General features: G+C 40.3%; 1 protein-coding gene across 10 annotated transcripts in view; it reads left to right on the top strand.

The window, feature by feature from the left end:
• The window catches only part of RBFOX1 (RNA binding fox-1 homolog 1), a 2697109-nt gene that overhangs the window by 659452 nt on the left and 2020005 nt on the right, over positions 1–17652 (top strand). The window lies entirely within an intron of this gene.

Raw genomic sequence — 17652 nt, 5'->3', positions numbered from 1 at the left:
CCCTTGGTGAAAGTAAATATCTGTTTTAATGTATTCAGTGCCCTAGTACACTTGAATTACAGCCACAAGTGAATCCCTGGGCATTTTGTAGAAGCAGCATTTATATTTCTCTATTAAAGAAACACTAAGCAGTTAATAAATGTATCATAAGGCCTCCATTTCACTTTGTTTCCCTGATAGCAAGGATGTATTATGGCTGTAGCTAGAGTATTCTACACAAAAAAGATAAATAGATTTCATAACTTGGCATTGTTGGAAAAGTGAGGCTAGAAATGATTGGATCTGCTTGGAGTCGGATAACTTAACATGATAGTTCTGAGAAGCAGATTTCTAAAAACCATTAAGGACATTACCTTCTTGATTGGAGATTCAGAAATTGATGCATTGCCTTTAGTCCTATTATGTTTTGAAACTTTCATTAAATTTATCCCATCTTCCACCTGCTCTTCATAAATTGCTGGTCTGGAAATAAATCATTTGTCATGGAGTGTCTATTATGAGTAGATGAATCTTCAAAACAACATTATTATTTCCAAAAGACCAGTCTTAAAAGCATCAGCCAAATATGAGCTGAAGTACCTTACCTTATTTTGACTTATTATTCATTGAGATCATTTCCTGATGGGCTTGTGCTTAATATGTTGAATTATCGGTAGGTAGGAGAATTTGGATCCATTATTAGTTTAAAAAAAATACTGCAGCTGGTGATTACAATTGGGGGGAAAAGTGAAAATAAACGTTAGTTTTGCCAAGTAGGCTCATAAATTCCTTTTGTGTGAAAGAATGAGTGTCTGATCACAGTCTGCAAATATTACTACCATTGTGAAGAGATTTCATAGAGAGAAAAGGAAAATTTGTCTTACACAATGATGTATTTTCTGAGATATCCTGTTTACCAATCTTTGCCTTAAGGGTTGGCTGTCTCCATAGAGATACAGAGGTGGTCGAAACTGCCAGTCACGGGCAGCCCTTCCTGAAAGAACCACAGCCTTAGCATTCTTTTTAAAATAATTGATCCTATTTTAATCATAGAATGACTTTTTCTTACAGAATATGATTGAATTTTACAGCTCAAGGGTGCAAATGTGCATATAGATATTGTATAAATAATGACAACCTAACATACGTTTCAGCAATTTACTATGTAGCAAATTACACATTCCTCTAAAGTGACGTTATATATATATATATATATATATATATATATATATATATATATATATATATATATATATATTATGGTAAAGCCATGAACTTTCCTCTTCCAAGTTTCTTGTCCATTCAAAATTAATTAAGAGAATGGTTACATCATGATCTGGGGATGAGGGAGAAAAAAAAAAAGGTTTTAAATTATTTATTTCATGAGCAATCATTGGGAGTGTGTGTATGTAAAATACAAAAAATCCCAATGATCACTCCTGAAATAAGAGGAAAGTTAATTCCTTTACCATGGTTTAATTTAACTTAATTTTAGAAAGGGCATTTTGCAATCTTGACCATCATGTGGATCCTAACGGCAGTTAGCAGGAGAGAAGGCTGTGCATGTTCGTTAGTGGGCACCACTTTTCCCTGTTAGTAAATAGCACTGAAATCTGCTCTAGGAGGATAATTACTGATTTTCATGGGGCCACACCCAAGGTCTTAACAGTCACTGCTCGAGAGGAAACTTATGGAAAACCCTGTGAAGCTGAAGAAGATGACAAAAATTAAACAAAAGAGCTTTGACAGTGCTGTTATTGGCACAGGTTTTCTCTGGCTGGGCATAGGGCTCTACATGAGGAAAGGGGATGGAAGGATAAGAGAGGTGTTTTGTCTGTGTTCATCACAGCAGGCTGCCCACTCTGCAACTAACGTACTTGAGTGTGTCCATCTCATGTTTGAGCTCCAGGGTGGGACTAGTGTTGGTATACAGATTACCTTGTGACATCACAGTCCTTTGGTAAGCTGATTGTGTTCTTCAGGTGCATGGTACTTGAACTGCTGAGGCTGGTTGGTGATGAATGTTTGAGAATAAAAAAGGAGATTGCTTGAGGACATTGCTGGAAGAGACAAGAAGGGGATACTGGAGAGATGGGTGCAGGGAAACTGCTCCAGTGTAGGGGACAGCATTATAGAAGTGATGAAGTTGAGAGCGGGAATAGAAGACAAAAGGGAGCTGAAAGGTATAGAAAGGAAATAAAAACAAAGATGTGATTAGTGGCATGGGAAAGTATGCATGTGATACCAGATCGAATAAAATACTGTAGTGCTTTGGCCATTAGGGGCTATCAGAATTAGCTTTTCCTGGACATGATCTAGAGCTGCATCACTGACCTCTCACTTCTGGTTGTGCTGTCTCCCCAGATGGTTCATGTTGCTATGGAGCACCAGCTGGAGAGAGAGAAAGTGATGCTGGAAATATCAGGGTTCCCCAAGCCACACCCTTAACCGTGGGAATGGCCTGGAACTATCCCACCACAGGCTGCAATCTCTTTAGCTCTCCCAGGCTAAGCAGGGGTAGCCCAGTCAACCCGTAGACTGAATTTAACAGATAATAGTGAGGTGCTACTGGCTGTAGTGATTGCAATTTCATAAATGTGCTTCGTTCAGTAGTGAGCTAATGCCCCAGCCTGGTATTGAAAGTGGAGGCACTATTCAGTTCTGTTCAGCTTCTTTATACCATTTTCATCACCATGATATCAGAGCACCTTGCTGTGCTGTGGGAGATGTCCACTTTCGGATGAAATGTAAACTCTCAGGTTTATAATATCTAAACATTGTGGCATGACATTTTGCAATTGTATACATCATTATGGAGAGGCAGTATTGCCTAGTGAATAGAGGACTGCACTGGGATACAGGAGACCTGGGTTCTATTCCCACCTTTTGCCACTGGCCTGCTGAGTGACCTTGTCACCACTCCATGCTTCAGTTTCCTCATCTGTAAAATGGGGCTATTGATACTTACCTCTTAGGCAAAATGATGTTCTTCTAAACTATCTGTCCCACAACCATTGTGTGGTCATCCTAGCATTGTTGTAATGGTTGTTATATTTCACTCCAGAGGTGGCTGCATTACACTCATGGGAGAAATGGTGATTATGGAATCAAAATTACTAAATCAGTAAATGCTATGAAGGTGGTGAAGGTTATTAATAAATAGATAAAGAATAATTCACAGTTACTGAAAAACAATACTTCAAACCTATCATCAGGAGATTTCAAAGTGCTTTAGACAATTCACCTTCATCACAACCCTATTAAGGAGGTAGGTATATTTGACAGATGGGTGAATTGAGGCACAGAGTTGAGGAGCAGACCTGAAACTCAGAAAAAGAGGAATCCAGTCTCAGTTCATGACCCGGATAGTAGCTCTCTTCCAGTTTCAAAGTTCACCCATGTTTCAGCTATAGTATGAAGGCACTTGGCTTTGCTTCATTGTCCAGCCTATGAACTGTTCACAGGGCATTAGTGGAACTGATCATTTAAGCAGAAGTAAACTTGTAAATGCTTACAACTTCTGAGAAGCGTTTATACTCCATCTCATTAGTAAGTGTTGCTCCAGATTCGTGGGTGGTTTTCCTATTCCAAGGTATGACTCATGGGAGGATCTAGTATTTGGATTTCTCCAACAAGAAATACATGCAGAGGAGTTTTCCTCATTAACACAGTCCTTTTTTTTGACAGTAAACACCTTTTTGCCTTTTGTTAACCCCTTCTGAATGGCACATGTATTTTCTACACTGCTGTGCAAAGGTATTTTTATAGTACAATATGATAGAAATCTGATCTAATGACTCCTTGGCCTCAGTTATTGACTACTAACAGATTAGCACTGAAATCTCAGCCATTTATGAAACAGTTAACTGTTTCTGCTTCACTGTGAAATCTCTCTGGAGGTCCTGTATCAGTAGGGAGAAGCATACACTTCTAATGACTGAGTGCTGCATAGTGCCTTATGAGTGCAAAGTACTATACAGTCAGCAGTGTATTAATCCTCACAACATCCCTGGGAGGTAGGTGAGTATGTACTATTACCCTCATTTTACATCTGGGGAAGCTGAGACAGAGTTTGAAGTAACTTGCCCAAGGCTCTACAATAAATCAGTGGCAGAGGCAGGGTCATAATCCAGGGTTACCAGACTCCCAACCATGTCCTCATGCCTCCAGACATCAGGAAAATAGGAGTGACCATACCAGATCAGACAAATGGTCCATGTAGCCTGGTATCATGTTTCCAGTAGTGCTTGGTTCCAGATGCTTCAGAGAAAAATCATGAAGCCCCCATAACGGACAATTATTCAGTAACATGCCTAAGACATTCTGGGGTACAATCCAGACCAGTGTGGTGTTGTCACACATGCCCTGCAACGTTGGTGCCTCACAATGCTTTGCAACTTGTAAATTGCAACTTGGGTCTCTCACAATCAGCCTGTCAGCGTGTTTGTCACACCCTGAGTGTCTGTGTTTAAGCCACAAGCCTGATCCATCAACTCTGACCCCAGCAGCCTGTCAGCAGCATACCAGCCACATTCCAGCTTCCAGAAACCTTGGTTACTACTTGCAGGGTGACCTCAACATGCTCCCAGTCCCAATTTTCCAAAAAACATGTGTTCTGCACCAGCCAGCGCTCACCTGAACTGTCCAGATATTGGAGATCTGTTGCCTATGTAAGAGATTAATGTACAGAAGTTTGCTATTTTAATGAGTTACCTACTCAATTCAGTTTAACCACAGCACTGGATTAGTTTTTATTAAAGACTAAAACAAGTTTATTTAACTACAAAGAGAGAGATTTTAAGTGAGCACAAGTACAAGGCATTAGTCAGGAACGGTTACAAGAGAATGAAGATAAAATGCTTTCTAGTGATAAAACTTAAAGTAGACTTGGTTCAAGGTAAAATCCTTACCATGTGTTCCCAGAAACATTGGTGGCCAAATGTTCACTTCAGGATCCCTCCCAAAGTCAAGATGCTTGTTCTTTTGTCATTTTAGGTGAGAGAGAGAGAGAAAGATAACCGGGGGTATTTTTGCCCTTCACATCTATAGTCCAGTAACCCTTTGAAATGTATTTTCCTGAGGGTTATGCCTAGATAAAATTCCTTCCTGCTTTGAGGATGGAGACATGGAGTCTTGTGGTGAAAGAGGTTGCATGCTGTTGCTTGCTGTAATGCAGACTGACCTGTTTCTGCCCCACTTCATTGCCAAAGAATGGCCAATGACAGTGATTGCCAATCAAATTCGATGACACTTGGGTAGAGGCATCAGCTTGTCCTTTGTCTTTGAGAAACTGGTTTACACAGACTTATCTGGTAAATATATTTCAGACTTCATTTCAGCTTATGTTTATAACTTTATAATGTTACATACAATGTTGCTACACACATTTCATCATGATATTATTGACCCATGAGTTACTCATTTTCAAATGATACCTCAGAAGGGCATACTTTGTACAAAGTTTATTACACTAGTGTGTGCAGTGTGAATACAGGGGTGCATTCGGTCATAATGCCTATGCAAGAAGCTTCTTCCAATCCTCAAGCAATTAGTGATTGGTCTTTGTGCTGAATCATGGGAACTAATATCCCTTGTACTGGTATGCCAGCTGGGAGATTAATGTATTTCTTCTTCTTCTGATCCTTACCCTCAGCTTTTTACTTTGCTAACATTATTGGCTCTTTATGGAGTGGTCACTGATTTGGGGGGGTGCAAGGCATCATTTTCCCTTTGAAGGTAGATTGAAGACAGACTAAGAGCACCTTGTTGTGTAATTTATTTACACAATATCCTTCTTGCCTTGAACAGAAGTGGGCAAAAAATTCACACAAGCAACTCCACTTGCAGAAATCCCAGCTGAGACATCACTGAGTCAAGTCCTGTTACCAAGAAACAACTCCCTTTGTTCTCACCCTTGGTCTGTGTCCCTTTGCTTTTAGCACATTGTTCCATGCTTCGCCTTGTAATTTTTACCAGGGAAGACACTAAGTTTTGCACACAGAGCACACAGGGTCCCAAAATTATCCATGGTCTATCTAGTTCAAGTGGGCCTAGATATTAACACCCTTTGTGTGCAGCTGCTGTGCTACACAGAGGGACCTCAAATAGATCTGACTATATCAAGTGTCCACTGGAGATGGCTCATCTACTTTCTAGAAAAAAATGTAGTGCATAACCTGTCCAGTTACCCATAATGACTTGCTATAACCAGCTCTTGTGGAGACCCTTTGAACAGACTGTTTATACTGAGCTTTTTCTAGTGTAAGTGCCTTCCATGGTAACCAATAATTCATAACATGCATTTCATTGTAACACCTTTGCCATTACAATAACTTGTGGCAGTGATTTCCACAGGTTAATTGTGTGTTGTGATTAAACAAACAAAATATTTCTTCTGTCACCGTGCCTTCATGGTTCACAACTGAGAATACCAAATTCAGAACAAGCTGCTGAGATATAGGGCAGACACACACCAAAGCTGGTGGTTATTCTTTCATGAGCTATACCAAACCAGCAATCAAAGTAAACTTCTGTCTCATCACACTGGCTAGCAGGAAGTCAGCAAAGCAATCTCCTTAAGTCTTGGTTCAACACCCAGACACTAGACTTAATGATGAGTGGCCTACATGGTCATATTTTAATCAGATAATGTCACACCCCCAATGCAAGATTGATGCAAGAAAGGGAGTCACAGACACTGCTGAATGCATCATAGGAACTTTCCATTCTTGGTCCTGTATTATTAGAGCTTGGATTGCTCTTTCAGCAGAATTACTGAATGTCTCATGTGATTTTACCAAGAGCTAAAGAAAATAGCTAATTTATCCATACAAGCTTTAGCAAATGTTTGGAACCCAATTAACATCAAGTCAAAGTAGATATTAATGTTCTCCATAGTGTAGGAATCTTGGTATTTAGCCATGAAAGCAATATGAAGGTGTTCCTCCGTTTCCCTTCTCATACAGCACATTAGGTGTGTTATGTCTTTTCTCCTATATACAGTTTCACTAGCTGTGCAACATCACTATCACAAGCCATTTAACATAAAGTGTGTTCTGATATATCACTCTTAACACGTTCAAGCGTTTTGCCAAAAGATCAGGCACATTGTACATTTTTACAGTTTTTGGTATTAGCAACAAACTAGATACAAAAGTTAACATTAGCATTAATATTAACATATAATTAATTAGAAGTGCATATTTACAATCACTTTTGTCATGCCATGCCTTTTATTTAGATACACCATTTATGAGGTCAGTTTGTTCGATACCTGTGGGGTTTTAGTAGTTTAGGGTTAACTCATGGCTTTCATTTGCAGGATGAAGTTTTTCCCTTCCTCCCTGTCCTGGAGGATCAAAATCTGAGCTCTCTTGTGTAACAGAATCCATTGGCTGGCTAGTTGTGTCCTCTCTGCTAACAGCTATGAGCAAGTCTTTCTCCCCACTGTCAGTCAGGTAATTGACATCAACACACACTAGCCTGTTTATGTTTTCAGGTCCTTAACCTTTACCAATCCCAAGGCTAGATTCTGTCTTAAAGAGATACCATTCATTTTCACTAGCATGTTAGACTCAAGGTTCTTTTATCCTTCCATTACCAACCTCTGCTTCCACATGGAATCAGATGTCAAGTCCACTAAGAGACTACAAGTCATATCCAAAGTGTCTAGAGATGAAAATTTGCCTGCCTTCCCCTGTATTCTCGAGAGATTAATTGCGCAGCTCTCCTGTTCTGTAGATTCAGCTACTCAGTCTTCCCTCTGAACCTGAGACATGGACTGTTTACTCAAAGAGTCAGTATGGAGACATTCATGTTTCAACAACATTGTCTCCCCAACAAGCTGGTCAAGCACAGCCACTTGGTCATCATAGGGCTGTTCAAATTCCCTGACAATTTTCATTCCATCTGACACCTTCTCTTAGTTATCCATACTGGATCTTTCTAAAGCTGGGTCAGTGGATCCATACACATCTGAAAGAGACTGGCAGTTAGGAACTGAAACTACATCCATCAAATTCACTTCCACACCCCTGCTTGCAAAAACTACGATAAGGATTCTTTTCCTTAGGAGCTGCTTTAAGCAACAATTCACCTTTATCTTGCTGCACAGAAGCGTTGCTTTGCTGAGCCACAACCAACTTCTCTTGAATTTCCCTGACACCCAGAATCATCTCTGGCCCATTAGGAGGATTTTTACACAACCCCCTTTCAGGCAAGCTGTTAGACTCCATAGTTAAAAGGTTAAAAGCATTCTCCTCCCCTTTGCAACTCTTCTTACTAGCAACATGTAGGTTACCAGGCTCAACGCAAACAAGCTTAGGGACCATTCCCTCATTACAAGTTTCCACATTGTCAGTGGGTAACACAGTTAAGTTACCTTCATGCTTTTCTTGTGTCCTGGCCATGATATCTACCCTGGTTAAACAGAGTTGTCATACTCCTCAACCCACTAGCAACAGGCAAAATAGAAGCACCAGAATCACCTGGTCCCTGGAACTTTGTTATGACACTAACTGGATGTGACCTAGTTACAATGTTGTTCTCCCTAGCAGACACAAACTTAGGAACATTTCCTTTCTGGGCTTTAGTTAAATCCAAAACCAACTCTGGGCAATTGACAAATTCTCAAGTAGCATAAGCTGATAAGCACTTTGTCTGCTTCACAGATAAAGAGCTAGAGAGAGACACTTTTGAAGCAGACACACTGCTATTCTTAACAGATAAACAATTGGAGATATCCTTTCCTTTGTCCCAGTACCCATGGCTGATTTTCAGACATATACTTGGACAGTGGGACAGCTTCTGTAACAGGCAAGTTGCCACTACCAACAGATAAACTGCTGTTCTCCACAGATAGTGGCTTATTACACTGAACTACTTTAAGCAAATCACTTCTACCTTGTTCAGGCTTACTTTCACAAGCTTTACTTGCCAACAATCCATCACCCACAAAAAATCTACCATTTTCTTCCTCAATTAGGGCTTTAACCTGATCATCAATTTTAATCTGCTCTAGAGAAATATTTTCCTGATCAATGAGTTCTCTCTGTGCTTCATTTAATTCTAAATTCACTTCTGAGATATTAAATAGACATTCAGAAACATCATTCACATATAAACTGCTTTTTTGCACAGACAAACAGCTATTTTCCACCTTCCCATGTTTAGAGATACCCTCTCCTTGGTCATAGCATAATTGATTAAATGCAGATAGCTGCTTAGAGTCATACACCCTCCCTTCACAATTCTCCTTGTTAGTCACAGATAACACAGAAGAGTCATATTCTTACTCACTTTGGGACTGGATTATAACATCAACCTGATTAAACATATATGTCATGTCATAATCAAACAACATACCAACATTATTATAAACTGGACTTCTGAGATGATACAGATTCTGCTGTTCTTCCATGTTTTTTTTTATTATTTGGAGCTTAAGTCTGTCAGTTTCTTGTTGCATCTGGTGAGCCCTGTCTTTAGCTTACTTGGCTCTCTCTTTGGCTCCTTTTTCCAGCTGGACCAAGGCTTGCTTATCTTGCATTCGAAGTTCTGCCAGTCTTTGTTCATGTTCAAGCCACAGGCTCTCTCTCAGGGCTTGCAGATTGATTGTTTCTGCTGATACCTTCTGGCTCACGGTCACTGATCTTTAACCTTTAAAACTCTCAATTTCAAATTTTAGTAGTGTGGGGTTCTGATCCAAAGCTTAATTGACCTGGTTCTGTAGATCCTAGCCAGACTACACCACTGTGCCTTTGTGGGTCACAACTGAAAATACCAAATTCAGGACAAACTGCTGAGAAACAGGTCAGACACACCAAAACTGGTGGCTATTCTTCCACGAGATAAACCAAACCAGCAACAAAATTAAACTTCTGATTCACCACACTGGCTAACAAAAAGTCAGCAAAGCAGCTTCCTTAGGTATTCCAGTTCTGGATTCAAACCCAGACACTAGACTTAATGATGAGTAGTTCTTTTAAAACCAATTTCGTCAATCAAAGGATTCTTCTGATCCTAAAGGAACAGCCAAATACTGAGGTTAATATATAACTCAGATCTTACCCAATAATCATGCTATTGCCAATCCTTTAGTATCTAATATCTAAAGGTTTATTTATAAAAAAAAAAAAGAAAAAGAAAAGAAAGGTGAGAGTTAAAACTTGGTTAAAGGAATCAAATACACACAACATTTGCAAAGTTCTTGGATCATGCTTGTCGCAGTGATGGAATAAACTGCTGGCTTGTTTAAGTCTCTGGTTGCTTCCAAATCATTGGAAGGTCGTCAGTCCCTTGGTTAGAGTGCTCCCATTAGAACAAGTTCATCATAGTCCAGAGGTTTGAGCTGGAAAGATGCCAAAATGGAGATGTTTCCAGGGCCTTTTATAACTTCTGCCAAGTGAAGGGAAACCCATTGTTCTCACTGTGGAAAATTACAAGTAAAAAGACGGTGGTTTGAGTCACATGAGCAAGTCACATGTCCATGCATGCTTTGCTTAGTCATAGCAGAAGCCATTACTCTAGTTAGAATGTTCACATGAAAGTCCATTAAGTGTAAATAGGCATTTTCTATGGTCCATTGTGAGTTAAGTGTTCCTTGATGGGCCATTTAACTTGATTAGTCCCTTCAAGATGAGCAGGCTAAATACCTTGTGGGTGTTACCACAGGAGCAAACATTTGAAATACAGGTACATAGTTAATATTCTTAACTTCAGATACAAGAATGATACATGCATACAAATGGCATAATCATATTCAACAATTCATAACTTTTCCATTGACACCTTACTTGACACATTTTGTACAACATTTGTTGTGATTATATAACAGTGATAGCAGCAATGATCTACGTGGTCATATTGTAATCAGATAATGTCACATATTCATCATCAGTCTTAAATGTGTTGCCTTTTAATTGTATTGGGTATCCCCTTGCTCTTCTATTATGAGAAGAGCTAAAGAGATGCTTCTGTTTGGCTGGTTGCCCTCCTTGAAGGGACTGAGTTTGCTTGAGATGGAAATTCCTCCTACTAAATATTAAACTTCGGCTGGGACTTTCCTTGTATCGTTTACTTTTGAGGAAAGATTTCTGAGGTCAGGTCTAAACTTTTGCCAATACAATAATATCAATTGGGGCGAGTGTGTTTGTGTGTGTGTATGTGTGTGATTATTTTTACCACATTTCTATACCTGAAAAAGTCCTAGTGTAGGCCCAGGTATGGTAACAAAGTGCTTTTGCAAATATAGTCTATTTAGTTCAGGAAACTGATATAAGCAAGTAGGGTTTGCCATTATTGTGACACCAGCAAATCTTTTCTAGGACTAGGCCTCAGTGGCCATGCACAAAGGTGTCTGCTCCCTGGCCAACAGCTTGGGATCTAAAGAAAACCAGCCTGCAACTCCACAATTAATTTCTGCTCCCTAAATCTATGGTGATCAGAGGCAGGTTGGAGGACCTCAGGGAGGATAATCCTTGTGCAGAAAGCAAGTGGTGTTAATAAGTGGGAGGAGGCCAAAGCGATCCTTTTAGCTTCTTTCCACACACTTGCGGATCAAGTTATTTTAAACTATTTTGGAGGCCTTTTTAATGGATTTTTTTTCTTTTAAATTCTGGTTTATTCATCAAAAATGATTGTTATTTGTTAAATAGACCGAGAGATGGGTAAAGGGAGAACATAAGAAGTGGAATGGGGAGCAGAAGTGTACATACCACCAGTGATGTGAACTAAATGACACAATTCTCCTGGTGCCCTCTTATGGCCATAGCTTTCTGTGATTGCTGCAGTTTGGGAGGAAAGACAAGAGTAGAACTTGATTTGCTTTATGTAATGCAGGGCATTTGACTTTCCTGCAGTTAGTGGAGATGATTTGTTTTGTTTCGGTCCTTATGTCAAAGTGGGGAGAGGATTGATTTATGAATTCCAAATATTCTACGTACTTACAGGGTGAATTTCCAGTGCACTGTAGAGGAAGTTGTGCTCATGACTCCCACTAAATGTACAAAAAGCTGCTACATATACTGGACAATCCTTTCTGCTGACATATTTAAAAACACACAAAGTCATTCCCAGCAGAGCCAGAGTGATTGTAGTCAAGATTAAAAACACAGAAAATGTTCCGAAAGTGGGGGTTAGGTGGGACTCAAGTATGTCTTTCTGAATGAGCAAAACTCTGTCTCTCTGTGCTGCCTATTCATTTGTATGAGGAAGTTTTATTTATCACTCACTACCTAACTTTGCCTTGCATGGCACAAATGCTGTTTGTCTAATACAGAACTTTCCTGAAACTGGCATGAGAGTATAAAACCACATCTGTGTAACAGAGCCTGTCTTTCCCCTGGCTTATCAGTTGTGAGGTGGGGGTCTTATGGTCTGTGCTTAAAAGTTAGCCAGAGAACTGGAATTTTTCCAATGAAAATACCCCCTTTTGAAATTAGCTTGTCCAGATATCCTGATAAGGTGGGGAAAAGCGTGTGTTCCCACACTTTTACCCTTTCCAACTTTGAAAGGGTGGGAAAGTGTGAGACCAGGAAAACATTTTTTCAGTTTTAACAGTGACACTTTCACTTTTAAGCATTAACACTTTCAACTTTTTTACTATTTTCTAACTAGTAAAAGTTGGATAAGAGTTGCAAAGCAGGGAAAAATCCAATTTCAAACCAACATATTTCAAAAAGTCTGAAAAATAACAAAAAATCCACTGAAAATTAGAGGATCTTCCTACTGAAATGTTTTTTTCGACTAAACCCTGTTTTCTGATGAAAAAACGTTTTCAGAAAATTTTTGAACAAACATCTTTAACAAACAATGCTGTACTTAAGTGTGCACATTGAGGTCACCAGACATCCTCATGCAGGGAGGAAGACTCCTTCTTTATGATATGCTGGCTGGCTTGTTTGTTCGGGGTGTTTTTTTTTTTCTTATTTCTGTGCAGCTGCTATCAGAAGTATCATAAAATGGAAGCTATGCTTGGATAACAATTTGCATAGATTCCAATTGAATGACTGGTTGAATAATGTTTGTGTCTGCAAAACCTACAGGATTATCAAACACCTTCCTTTTTGGCAATAAGGCTTTGATTTCCTTTCAAATTCGAAGCATAATGGTCACCACAATTCATGCTCAAAACAGCCTGACAAAACTGTGCCTCTCTTAATAGCATTCGTATTTTAAGTTCAACGATTTTTTTCTTTTAACCAAATAAAAGGGAATTGACTGAGATGCACGTTTCTAGTGTGCTCACGGAATAACCAGACTCCAATTACTGATTATTGTTTTAAAGTCAGCACCTTTGTCCATACTAATAATAATTTCTTTATACTTCAGACAGATACTTTTGGTGAAAAGATGACCCCATACAGATAGCTGCAAGTAGGCACTTAGTTTATACAAGATACTGTAAAACTGTATATAAATTACTGGTGAATGCAGCTACCCATTTTGGTGCATCCTAAGGAACTGAAAGAAACTACCATATATACTCGTTCATTATCCCATTCGTTTATAAGCCACCCCCCAAAATAGATAAGTAAAAATAGCAAAAACTGCATGACCCTTTCATAAGCTGACCCTATATTTCAGGGGTTTGAAGACTTTGGCTCCTGGGCCCATCAGGGTAAGCTGCTTGAGGGTTGGGATGTTTTGGCTAGGAATGGCGAACCGTGGCCACAGGAAGCTGAGGGGCTCCATGCCTGTAGATGCTCCAGGTAAACAAAACGACAATGTATTAGATATTCAATTCAATGATTCCATAGAGCAGGGATCAGCAACCTTTCAGAAGTGGTGTGCCAAGTCTTCATTTATTCGCGGTAATTTAAGGTTTCACGTGCCAATAATACATTTTACATTTACAGGGGCCGGCGGATGGAACCCCAGACTGGCAGCAGGCTGAGCAGCTCAGCTGGGTCTGGGGTTCCGTCTGCTGGCGCCTTCCAGCTGGGGTCTCGGCCGCCGGCTCCACTCAGCCCACTGCCAGCTCAGGGTTCCATCCATCCAGGCCAGCAGCAGGCTGAGCAGGGCTGGCAGTGGAGACATCAGGCTGGCAGCAGCATGCCACAGTGCCATAGATTGCTGACCCCTGCCATAGAGTTTAAAATCATCAAATTTTGGTGCAGATCCATTTATAAGCCGACCCCCGCTCTTTGATGCATCACTTTTTTACCAAAAATATTCGGCTTATGAATGAGTATATACGGTAACTATCATATTCAGGATTGTAACTTGTCAAAGGAGTCATAGATTTAATTAATTTCTGCTGTTCTGGACCCATCCCTATTTTGGGGACTGCTAGTAGCACTTCTACAGTGAGTGGAAGTAAGAAATTACTAGAGTGTGTGGGAAGAGCTCGGGATACTAGAAGTGTTACTGCCAACTCTGTTCCTCTTTTGAGTGGAATATAACTTGAAGAATTGCCGAAGCTAGTCCCACTGAAAGGAATAAGAGTGAAGAACCTCCCCACAGGGGTGCTGTCCAAGGATGTACTGAATAAGTTCCACTGCTTGTCTTTGCCTCTTTGGGGACTTTGTGAAATATAGAGGGAGCTGCTGAGTGCCTGTGAAGTGGATCAGAAGAAAAAGGTAGAAATATGTGAAATTTCTGGAAAATCTGATTACATTCATGGTTCAGAGTATTGCCTCTATGCTTGCATCCCTGTCCCCATGGATAAGGAGTAGCAAAGTGTTGCTTTTGTTAGAGTCCCATGCACACTTGCACTACTAGCAATGTGAGATGAGGCCTAATGTTTTTTTAGAAAATGGGTTAGCTCAATCCACATAACTTTCAATAACCATCTAACCAACTGCAAGTGTTCTTTAATTATTTTACCCATGTGTAATGACTCATTGACTTGCCAGTCTACATTCACATTTACAGGTGTTTTATGGTTGCATGTGTTATAAACAGAGCACCAATAGACCAAGATATTTTTAAAATAATAAGGATATTTTAAATGTTTGCTGACATGAGAAAAGAAGCTAAATGTATATACAATAACTGAGAAATTCAGGTCTGCATAAGGAGCCAATAGAAAATCTATGTACTATTTAATTCCCCTCAAGTCAGCACAAGAGTTTTACAAAAAAATCATAGGACTTCTAAAGAGGCTTCTGTGGGGCGGGGGAGTGGGTTAAGTAGTGCATAGAACTAATGCAGGTTCTCTTCACACTGGTGAATCTGACTCTATAAAGCAGTGATCTGTAACCCATAGTTACTAGTCACTAACCCATAGTTCTTCTTTGAGTGGTTGCAGATGTGTACTCCACTCATGTGCACCAAGATCACTGGAAATGGAGACTTTTTTCCCATAGCAGTACTTGTCATGGTGGCATGTGCAAACACCCTCTTCATAGCCCCTCTCAGAGGCTGACCCTCCTCCTTAGTCAGAGATTCTCATGTGCAAATCCTCTCCTCATTTTTTTTCCTCTGCATCACAATTTTAATACCTTTGTAAATAGTCTTTTTTTAGCAAGTAGTGCCTGTAGTTTATTGTTGTTTGTAATTAGTTTGTGATACTCAGCATGAAGGGGTATTCAGCATTCTCTTTGCTTCAAACATTGCCCACTGTATGGGATCTCTATCCTGAACCATGACTCCCAACATGCTGATTGCTGTGCTTAGAAGCACATTCCTTAAAAAAAGAGAAGGGCAATTTCTAGAGCTCTTCACCTAATGAAACAGACTATGAGGCCTGAGTTGGTACTGGGAACCTCTTTGGGCCATGGGACCAGACATCTTTAGCCTTGACAGTGGTAGCAGTCAGATCCCTGGAATTTGATTTTTTCCCCAAGAAAGGGTGGGGATTGATTCATGTCTCCCGAGTTCCCACATATAAGCAACCTAAAAAGGATTGGGGTATCTCTAAATCGAAGCAAGATTTGTCAAAGATAGGCTCACAAATGCCCATGAGATTCAGGCCCCCAAAGTAGAGCTGGGCTGTTGACCCATGTTTCTCCAATACCGGGATCCTCTCACTTTGGTACTGTACTGTTGAATCCAACCCAGGCTGTTAGCTGGCCTTTGAGTTCGGTACTTATGGACACTATCACTTTTGGTACCGACGACCCCATAAACATATGTGGCAGCGATAGACTTCCGCTGCCTGTTGGTATCCACTTCTCTGCTGGCAGAGGAAGTTGGTGCCCTATTGGTGCCAATGACCATTCCAGGCCCCTATAATCAGCAGCCTCAGTACTGACAAAAAAAGCAAGCGCATTCCTCTGTGTAGAGGCCTGTGGGACAGGTACCGATATGATCCATGTCCTCAATGGTGGTACCGAAGTGTCCCTTGTTGTGCACAGCGACTCAGTCATTCTCTTCAGCACTGATGGTGGAACCTTCCATGTAAGAAACCTTTCTGTGAGGTACTCTACCTCAAACTTTTTGGTACTGATAATGGCTCCAGCCCCATTACAGATATTGCCCTGCTTCTATTAGCCTATGGACAAATTGAGCTATCCGGTGACTCCACAACGGTGGGCATCACTGATGCCCACTGACTATTTAGAAGGCTCTTCCAATTCTGATTTGGAGCTTTCTAGCTTGTCTCCTCTGCCCAATGAAAGGTCTCATAAATCCTGTAGATGCCTGACAGAGGGAAAACGTCAACACCGAGAGCATGTCCACTATTATAAAAAGGACAAGACCATTTTGGTCCTTGATGTATCTGCTTCCTATGGCCTATGCTTTTTCACAGTGTCATCCTTGGGATCTGTGGTTTGCCCTTTATTTGCACAGATCTAGATCTCCAGGCCTATCCAAGGATAGGCCTCTTATCCTGAGGTGGACTAGCCCCAAGAATGATTTCTCATACAGATGCAAGAGAATGTCCAGCTTCTTGTGCCACATCTGTTGGAAGAGAAAGGGAAAAAAAGTGGACTGAACTGTCTAGGAAGGAACTTTATTCTACTGCCTCACTCCAGATGAGACTAGCAAAACAATAAGATCTCCTTATAAAGTATGATTTTCTTAACTGAAAGGCAATAGCTGAATTCACTAATAAGATTCCAGACTGTGGTCAGATGTTTGGCTGCATGTATGTGTGTTCTTTCACTGTGCTGTCTCAGCTCTGTGCAGATAGCGGAGACAGCAGACCTCAGTCAAACTGCCCAATACATAATATAGAAAAACTATAACTTTTTAAACTTTTCAAACAAAGAAAGGGAGCAGAAGTGAGGAGAGGCGGGGGGAGGGGGAAAAGAACTACCTAGGAAGGGAGGTAGACCTAAGCCAAGAGAGATTAACTCTATTAAGATATTTTAAAGTACAGGCAGCAGCAGTGAGTTTAGCAAACTGAGAAAGGATATAGAGGAAAACTTAACCAGTGTGTAAAATATTTGAAAAAGATTATATTTTTAGCTATGAGCAAGGAATTTGGTGCCATGTGTTGAAGCAGTTGGGAACCTGCATCCTGGTTTGGAGAGGAGAGTGGGGGTAGTTACCTGCTCTTCTAAAACCTGAGTTTGTTCTCCCAATGTATTTTGATTTTGTGTGCATGCCAAATGGATTGTGGGAGTGCCCTTCCATGCTGCAGTTAACTGGTTTTGGGCAACTCATGTTTGTTAATGCATTAATTTTAGGTATTAACTTGCTTAATTTTGTTTTTTTACTTTGAAATTATTTTTTATTTACTCCCCTGCGACTGAGTCACAGTTCCTGTCTTCTAATGTACTTTAT

Source organism: Gopherus flavomarginatus, chromosome 9, assembly GCF_025201925.1.
Source record: "Gopherus flavomarginatus isolate rGopFla2 chromosome 9, rGopFla2.mat.asm, whole genome shotgun sequence".
NCBI classification, from domain to species: Eukaryota; Metazoa; Chordata; order Testudines; family Testudinidae; genus Gopherus; species Gopherus flavomarginatus.
This window is presented reverse-complemented; position numbering and strand designations above follow the sequence as displayed.